Genomic DNA, 9,845 nt, shown 5'->3' with positions numbered 1-9,845 from the left:
GCCAAGGCTTTGGAATTTCTCATAAGTAATAGTCTATGCTCTACATGTTAACCCTTTCAATTTCCAATCAAATGAGCCCTTTTCCAAGTTTTTACGACAACACTTTCTATAAAAACCTTTCATGCCCCCAGGCATAACTTACAACCCTTGCCCTGAGGACTGTGGGGGGGGGGGGGGTGTCCTATTCAAAGACCTAATTTCCAGAACTTTCAACTGCGTTGAAAAGAAATGGCTATCTTAAAATCTTGATTGGATGTGTTTGGGGAAATGGTGGACGTGAGAGGGGGGGGGGTAGTTGCCATCCAATCATTTTCGACTATTAAAAAGCGCACTATTCCTTTGAATTTCCAATCAAAGGAGTCCCTTCTGAAGTTTCTACGAAAAAAAACTCACATGCTCCCAGGGCACAAATTACAACCCTTGCCCTGAGGGTTGTGGGGAGTGTCCTCTTCAAAGACAAAATTTCTGGATTTTTAGACTACGTTGAACAAAATGGCTATCTCAAAATTTTGACTGGACGTGATTTGGGAAATAGTGGGCGTGGAAGGGATGTTAGTTGCCTTGAAATCACTTTCGGCTATTAAAAAGGGCACAAGCCCTTCCAGTTTCCAATCGAATCAGCCCTTTTCGAAGTATCTACGACAACTCCTTCAATACGAGGTGTCCTGGTCTAAACCCCCACCTCCCAAAAATAAATAAATAATAATACATTGTGCCAACATCGTTCTCTACTTAGGCATTATTAAGAATCTAAAGAATGTGTCGACAAAATTGCCCAGTATGCCGACAAATGCGGACACAAGATCTGAGCTTCCAAAGTAAGTTTTCAAGGTGTCTACAGGCGGCACCAACACCTTAAACTTCTCCTATCCCACCTTAAGACGCTCCCTTCTCCTCTTAGCTACACTCATGACTGGATATCATCGTTTTAATCGATTGAATCTTAGATCTTTCACCCACGTAAGTGAATATTCATAAAACAGAAATAGAAGGTTGATTGTATTCTTTTTAGTTGTTTTGGTAAAAGTTGTTCACTCTTGAACTCTTGACACATTTCATGTATTGCTGCACCAGATGTGCGTGCAACGTCCACGTGTAGTGCAGACAAGCTTGGTGACAAAAGTGACCTGGCCACATGTTTAATCTGCAGCGAATACCAGTGACACATAGAATAGCTACGACTGGTCAGAAATGTCGCTTGATTTGTTGTGCTAGGGGCTTTTTAGATAAAATGTGTCAGTAATGTCGTTAGAAACAAAGAATATTAAGCCAATTTGATAAAACTGGTTGGGTGACGTAATGCCGCTTTATCCATAGAACCGGCGGACTGTGTCAAAAGTATTTACATAAACACCGTAGTAGTGCTCTCCCGAAGTTCTTTCCTCCTCAAGCTTCATAAACTGTCAAGTTATGGAATTTAAACAGCACGCAGTGGATTCAAAAAACGGTCACAAACTCGCTACCATACTTCACAAAACCAAAACGGTTATTTTAGTGTTACAGGCTGGTTAAGTCTCGTGTTACCTTGCTTCAGTATATGACAACAGGGATCCATTAACGCATGCACTCTGCAACTAATGGTGTGCTTCCGTTGGGCTACTGTCTTTTTCATATTATATTTGTAAAAAAAAAAAATGCAGTTAAGCAGCCAAGAGGACAACCTAAAGCTTATACAAGATTGAACCAGGAGAATACATCCGTGTCACTGTTTATTTCACAACTAAGCTTATTATAGAACATAGATATAATTTGACTTCATTAGACTCATCTCTGCTGCTCTCTTCTTCACGGTAAAACTTAGCTGGTAGCTCCAATCTAACCCCAAGGACTGGACAAGCAAAAATCACCTGAGAAAATCTGGCACTATCTTCTGGATAAGTTGCGCATAAAAAAAAATCGGGCAATTTTTTTTGATAGCCAATAATGGCACTAACCTATATATTAACCGGTATATATACTTGGCAGGCTAGTTATGATGGTGAATGTGCCATTAATCTTCTGATTGTGATCTTTCGTTGCTTTACCAAATAGTTTTTTGTAGTGGTGTAGTTCCGAATTCTCTTTGCTTGAGTCTTATATCATCGATCCTTGAAAAAGGGAAGGATCCATATGAGTATTTGTCGTACAGACCTATTATTGTTTCATGTGTATTTGCCAAGGTTTTTGAATTCCTCATAATTAATAGTCTACGTTCTACATGTTATATGTCTCCCTATCAGTTTTGATTCCAGCCAAAGCTTGGATGTTTTCATGTTCTAAAATGCTTATGTAATTTATTGGAAGATGCTGATGTGTAGGATGAGACTAGTTTTGGAAAGTAGGATGTTAGTAAAGCGTTTCACTAGGAATTGTATCCATTTGCAAAGAGTGTGCCTTTGAACCGTGGAGTATCACCAGATTTAGTTAGACCTACCACCTTTACATGTATCACCATATGAAAGCTTTTATAAAGATTCCTGGAAATGATATTTTGACTAATGAAATGCCAATTAGCATTGGGCTTAAACAGGGCTCGATTATTTCACCCACAGTATCTGGTAATGCAACATTGCCAACTCTCTTTCTGTAACATTTACAAAAGTATTGATTTATCGATAGTTTGTTATACAAATGAACATTTTGATGTTAGTAGGACTACTCAGGGCTTCCACTCTCGAATGTTAAAATTCGGGGACAAGTCTTAAAAACTCGGGGAGTTTTCGGGGATGAGTCTTCAAGATTCGGGTATTTTTCGGGGAAAAAAACAAAATGAAATTTTGTTGTCAAAATTTAGAAGCCAAAAAGGTTTTAGCTTCGTTTTCAGGCTCAAGTAGGGCTTGGATCCATATAGTAAATCAAGCCTTTCACAGAGTGGGTTTTAGAGCCAGAGCAGGGGATTCGAACCCATAGCTGAAAATGCTTATTGCTGATATGGCAACAAAAGCTTCAAAATTGTTTTCAGATGTTTTCAACTTCAAAATTGTTTTCAACATGTGAACTGTAAATACCAGTAGCAATTTTTCATTAAGTCATTAAACTCAGTAATTCATTAATGATATTAAAAAAAAAAAAACATTGTTTGAGGTCTCTAAATAGGTAAATTAAATAGACGAAATTCAACCTATAAGTATGGGGCAACATTAAAACTTAAAACAAACAAGAACTAAATCAAACAAGTAATTTCAAACTTAAATTAAAAGGAAAATTTTGCCGACAATTGACACATTATTGGTTTTTCTTTAAGTCAAATTAAGTCATTAATTTCAGTAATTCATTAATGATATTAAAAAAAATATTGTTTGAGGTTTCTACATAGGTAAATTAAATAGACAAAATTAAACCTATAAGTTTGGGGCAACATTAAAACTTAGAACAAACAAGAACTAAATTAAACAAGTAAATTCAAACGTAAATTAAAAAGGAAATTTTGACGACAATTGACACATTATTGGTTTTTCTTGCTGATTCTAAGGTATTAAGTGTTTACCCCCCCCCCCCCAGAAATCCCCCTCGGAAAAACGGAAAATACCCCCCCCCCTTCTCCTCAAAAACTACTCCCCGCGGAAAGTACTCCCGTGGAAAATACCACCCGTGGAAAGTACGTCCGCGGAAAATACCCCCCACGGAAAGTACCCCCGCTAAAAATACCCTCGGAAAATAGCCAGCCCCCTCCCCCTGCAGAAAATGCCCCCTCGGAACATATATTGTTTTCAATGGCTGTTTCTAATATGCTTTTCTTTATTTTGGTTACCTCATAATCACTATATAGTTACCGATTAACTCACAAACCTCCCATCAACCCTGCGGCCATCCATGTTCCAAATATAATACTTATTGCAGTCTCATTTTTATATCAGCCCTTCTAATGCCTGGACATGATATCTATAGGCTACAAATTATTCAAAAATCACTTATTCTTTTTCTTCACACTAACATTATTTGGCATTATTAACCAACAGTTCGTGACTATGTAAAATAATGAAAAAGTTGACAAGAATACAATTTGAGCCTAATAACCAAATTTTTACTTTCAGCTGTAATGTAAATTTTCTTATGAATAATATTTTTGGGCACTTCCGTTTAAATCCCATATTCCCCAACCTTGTACATAGTCTATAGCAAAATTTTATTTTATTAGGAGGGGGAGGGGGTGGTACGTTTTTTATGGTAAAAAGAAAGGATTTACGGATTTTTCTTAAGAAGAAATAAATTATACCACAATTTCTTTAAATTATTTTGTTTCTATCTCAGAATTAGCCTTCATACAGGGTTACCAATTTTTCAAGCAATAGAAGTTGTAAGGATAGACCTAAATATTTACACAAATTTATTTGGCTATCCTGAATTTGAGCAGAATATATTTTCCGTAAAAATTTTTTCACCTGCCTAACAGCTTTGCAAAACCGTAAAAAGATCCAAAAACTATAGTTTAAAATATTGCATCCACTTAAAATATTACACGGGCGAAGGGACCAGCATAATAGTGGCGAGGGGAGTGCTGGGTCAATACGTTTGAGGATAAAAAGTGGTATGACAAATACAATTCTCAGATAAAAAAAGAAAAGAACTTAAATTTTACACACTGACTGACACAAAAATTTAAATGGTAAGAATTCCTGGCAAAAAGATCAATTCCTTCAATATATTATGCGTTCAATCATTATGTATTAAACATTAATACAGTATGTCCCAAACCAAAAATAGCAAAAGAAAGCCAAATTTAAACTTATGATTTGGCTTTCAAAACAATTCTCCTTCTTTAGAAGTTCAATTTCAAAGCCCAAAATCATACTGAGCGTTCCGTTAAACAACTTCAAAGTAGAAAGGCCTCAATTGATCGTGTCACTCATACCCCTGCTGTCATCTACAATTTAGTCTAACTCTGTCAGTACACAAAATATGGACATAGAATCCCCAGGGAGAACACGTGGTTAGTCAATGTGGGTCAATGACCTAAATTTCCAAAGGTCGATTTATTTGCTGTTGCTGTTGTTTTGGCCATGTGCATGGTCGAGGCGAATGTTATGCCATCCAGGAATCCTGGAAACAGTTAGATCACGTGTTTCCTTCTCAGCCAATTAGCGAGTCTGATACATATCCTTTCTCAGTGAATCAGAGTCTTGCTTACATATGATTTTCCCCGTTACATAACAATTCACCCTTGAGATTTCGTATATAACGGGCATGCATTGTAATTAAATTATCAGAAAGTATTTTGAAACAGTTCAAACAACTAGAATGGATAATATTGATGAGTTAGAAGCCTTGGCAACTTCAATTTACCATGTAAGTTCTGATTTAGTACATTTTTTATTTTCAAAATAAAATTATTTTCCTTCGTCACCCTCCAGTATATTCAGGTAAATCCCCTCCCCCCTCCCATACAATACAAACATCACTATGCAATCTTTATACTCGATAGAAAACGTAAAATATGTTTTTCGAACAACTTAGAAACAAACTAGGCCGACTTTTATTGGCTGAATTTTAAATGGCTCAGTGAACCGTAATTCATCTTTCACGGATTCAAAGGGATGTGACTATTATATTCCACGAAATTTTTTACGTTATGCTTTACTGAAATGAGATAAATGCTTTTCTAGACAAGTGATTATGGTTAGTGGGGGGGGGATGGGGGTACTAATTTTCCTTCTGTAAAAAAAAGGTGGAATTATCCCTTATTTGAACTTTTATTTAGCCCCATTCATATACGGAATAATTTCTGTTCGTTTTAAATTTTAATGGCGCTCCTTACTTTCAGTTAGAAAAAACTTGTTTTTATTTATTGGATAACTGAAAAAGAACCATAGCTTAGATCAATGCTTCGATGTTTGGCTAAATAAGTAAAGACGAAATATTCACATTTTCAACGTTTAATATTAGGGAGGATTTTCTTGAAACAACTTAGAAACAAACTAGGCCGACTTTTATACGCTGAATTTTGAACGGCTCAGTGAGCCGTAACTCATCTTTCACAGATTCAAAAGGATGCGACTAGTATATTTCACGAATTTTTCTTATGTTTTGCTTTACTGACATGAGATAAATGCTTTTCTATACAAGTGATTATGGTTAGTGGGGGGATGGGGGTACTAATTTTCCTTCTGTAAAAAAAGAGGGAATTATCCCTTATTTGAACTTTTATTTAGCCCCATTCATATACAGAATAATTTCTGTTCGTTTTCAATTTTAATGGCGCTCCTTACTTTCAGTTAGAAAAAACTTGTTTTTATTGATTGGATAACTGAAAAAGAACCATAGCTTAGATCAATGCTTCGATGTTTGGCTAAATAAGTAAAAGACTATATATTCACATTTTCAACGTTTAGTATTGAAGAAATTTTCTTCAAACAGCTTAGAAACAAACTAGGCCGAGTAAAATAGGCTGAATTTTGAACGGCTCAGTGAGCCGTAATTCATCTTTCTCAGATTCAAAAGGATGCGACTAGTATATTTCACAAATTTTTTTTATGTTTTGCTTTACTGAAATGAGATAAATGCTTTTCTAGAAAAGTGATTATGGTTAGTGGGGGGGGGGATGGGGGTACTAATTTTTCTTCTGTAAAAAAAGGGGGAATTATCCCTTATTTGAACTTTTATTTAGCCCCATTCATATACGGAATAATTTCTGTTCGTTTTAAATTTTATTAGCACTCCTTACTTTCAGTAAGAAAAAACCTTGTTTTTATTTATTAGATAACTGAAAAAGAACCATAGCTTAAATCAATGCTTCGATGTTTTGCTAAATAAGTAAAGACTAAATATTCACATTTTCAACGTTTAATATTGAGGAGATTTTCTTTAAACAGCTTAGAAAAAAACTAGGCCGATTTTTATAGGCTGAATTTTGAATGGCTCAGTGAGCCATAATTCATCTTTCTCAGAGTCAAAAGGATGCGACTAGTATATTCCGCGAATTTTGTTTACGTTTTGCTTTACTGAAAGGAGATAAAAGCTTTTCTAGACAAGTGATTATGGTTAGTGGGGGGGGAGATGGGGGTACTAATTTTCCTTGTGTAAAAAAAAGGGGAATTATCCCTTATTTGAACTTTTATTTAGCCCCGTTCATATACGGAATAATTTCTGTTCGTTTTAAATTTTAATGGCGCTCCAAACTGTTATTTTCAACCTAATATAAACTTATCTCAGAGATATTAAAATTTTAACCTCTCGCCCCCCCCAACCATTGTTTTAAATTTCTCTGCCCCCTCCCTCAGAGATATCTAAATATAATGTAATTATTTTTGCTTGCTAGTCAAAAGAAACTGCTCCTCTTTTTTCTAATCTTTGCTATTTTCTATGCATTCCCCCCACTGTCGCTATCTCATAAGCGAATATTTTTAGGTAATTTCTAGTCAATTAATGCTCACCGCCTTTGAAACTCTGTGAATGCTATTTTTTCACAATTAAATATTCACTAGTTTTAAGAGAAGGAACTGAGAGATTATCTCATATTCTATCTGGCACGTATGGACTGTTTAATTTGCGCAAGGATATTTTTAAAATAGCTTTCAATCTTACAAACCCTTGCCAAGGTTTTAGCGAGGGGGAAAATGTTGACAATGTCTGAGTTACCGGTTCCCAGCATTTAATTGTCAATTTTCCTCGGGCTGAAGTTCAGTCTTGGAAATCGGAACATACGCGCGGCGCCTTACAATAATTGTGAGCTAATGAGGAGTTCACCAAACCTGTAGGGGGGGGGGAATTAGAGAGAGAAATAGCGACTTATGCAGTCTAAGCGAATATTTCAACTTTTGGTGGACATTATGTAAAAGGGATGGGAGCCACGGTGGGGGTCGGGATGCGCAGATGAGCCCGAGAAGCACCGCGGGAAGCGCTGCGGGCCCGAGAAGCGCCGCGGGAAGCGCCGCGATGGTCTCTAATCAAAAAAAAAAAATAGGAGGGCTGATTTGAACACTTTGAAAATGAACTATTTTTTGAACAAAATCAAATTACTACTTCTATGTAAAGCGACGTTTAGATTGTAAATATCTTATATTAAGTTGGAAATTTATTGCTTTCAGAATATCGATAGTTGTGGGGTGGGGGAACAGTGAATTAACCAAATGCTACTATGTGCATACTGCTACTACTACTACTAAGCGCTGACTTTAAATAATATGTAAATAATAATCCAAATTTTAAAAACAGTAGGGGTGATTTGAACACTTTGAAAATAAGCTATTTTTCATTTATAGGTTGGACCATTGGTCCCATATTCATTATCACCATCATCATCAGTTGGAGGAGAGGAGGACCTCTCCAACAATTCATTGGAAATACCGTCGTCATCGTTAAATATTGATGATTTTTTAGTTGATTATTTTAATGTATATTATAGCACAGTTGAGCAGGGGGACTTACCTTTGCTAAGTCCAAACACGCTAAAGCTTTTGGAAGATTTCATCCGAGAATTAACAGAGAACCCCTCTCCTCCTCCTCCAGCCTCCGATGACCGAACAAATCCACTTCAAACAACTGAACTGGAGCATTTCCATACCCCAAATATTGAACAATGTGGGGGAGGGGGTGTTGATAATATACACGTGGGGGAGGGGGTAATGTCCAATTTACGACTTTTCCAGACTTTCAGCTGTCAAATTCAATATTAAATGCAATAGTTGTCTAAACTGTGACTTTTGGTGAACCTTTTAATTCACTTATGGGGGGGAATTTTGTGTTTGACCCCATAGAAATTGTGCATGAATATGTAGATAAAATTCGTGCACTGCTGGAGAACCAAATTCTATTGTGGGGGAGGGATTCAATTAAGGTTTCTATTGTTTTAAAAGTATTCTATTTAAATGAGGGGAAAAGCGAAGTTTATCACCATTATATACATTCCGAGATGCGTTTGATCTATCCGAATTTAGAAAATTTTGAGGGTGTTTTTTTGCGCGTGGGTAGGTCAAATTATTGCGCATCTCGAGAACTTTAATGAAAATGGGAGCGGCTCTGTAGTTCTTTATGTTGAAAATTTAAGTGTAAATATTTGTAAATTTAAGAAAGATATTATTTTAAGAGGGGGGGGGGCTGGGTATGATAGGGCAGTAGTTTTAAAATATAATCCAGATCTAGTAGGTTGTAAAGGTGTCCAGAAGATCTGTTTTGAAACAGGTCAAAAATGTTTCAAGTACGCTTTCCTCATATCAGTATTCGAGCCTCTAGCACGTGACGCTTCCAAGACGAATTTAGACGATTGGGCTGTACATGAGAAGGCGGGGTCCAATTTCCCAATTGTAGATTTTTCTTGTTTAGAGGGGAAATACCCAGTAACGCTAAGATCCATTGATATTTTTGAACGGGCTAATGCCCATTTAAATATCGGCGTTACTGTGGTTCCGTATGAAACTGAAATTGAAGATGGGGTTCGTTCTAAAAAGAAGGGGGTGGTTTTCCCTGTGAGGGGCCCGTGAATTGATTTGGTCAAACACTGGGTTTGGTTGTTGTACACACCACCATCTAGTGACTTTGCCAATTCAATTGGCCATTTTAACCCGATCACAGACATCAGTAGAGTTTTGGGGGAGGGTAAGAAACAGAGTGCCCGTTTCTACTGTCCAACATGCCTCTCTCGATTTTGCACTGAATTAAAGCAGCAAAATCATATGAGGCATTGTAGAGGGCATGGCTACCAGACAATGGAAAACGGTATCAGGGGATAGGTCCATTCTACGCTTCACAAAGTTTCAAAACACCCTCCTTCAGTTTAAAAAAATATCTTTAGACTGTGAAACTAAGCTGGTGGAGGTGAATGATCCCCGATTTCCAAATCGAATCAAAGAACACCAGGCGATTGCAGTGTCCAATGCTCATGCGCAAAGAGATATTTCTAACACCATGCAGTTGTTAGAAATAGTAGAAAC

The sequence above is a fragment of the Artemia sp. Qi Xiang Cuo genome, chromosome 17 (genome assembly GCF_049724085.1).
Source record: "Artemia sp. Qi Xiang Cuo chromosome 17, ASM4972408v1, whole genome shotgun sequence".
Classification (NCBI taxonomy): domain Eukaryota; kingdom Metazoa; phylum Arthropoda; class Branchiopoda; order Anostraca; family Artemiidae; genus Artemia; species Artemia sp. Qi Xiang Cuo.
The sequence above is the reverse complement of the archived record's forward strand: the minus strand, read 5'-3'. Positions refer to the sequence as shown.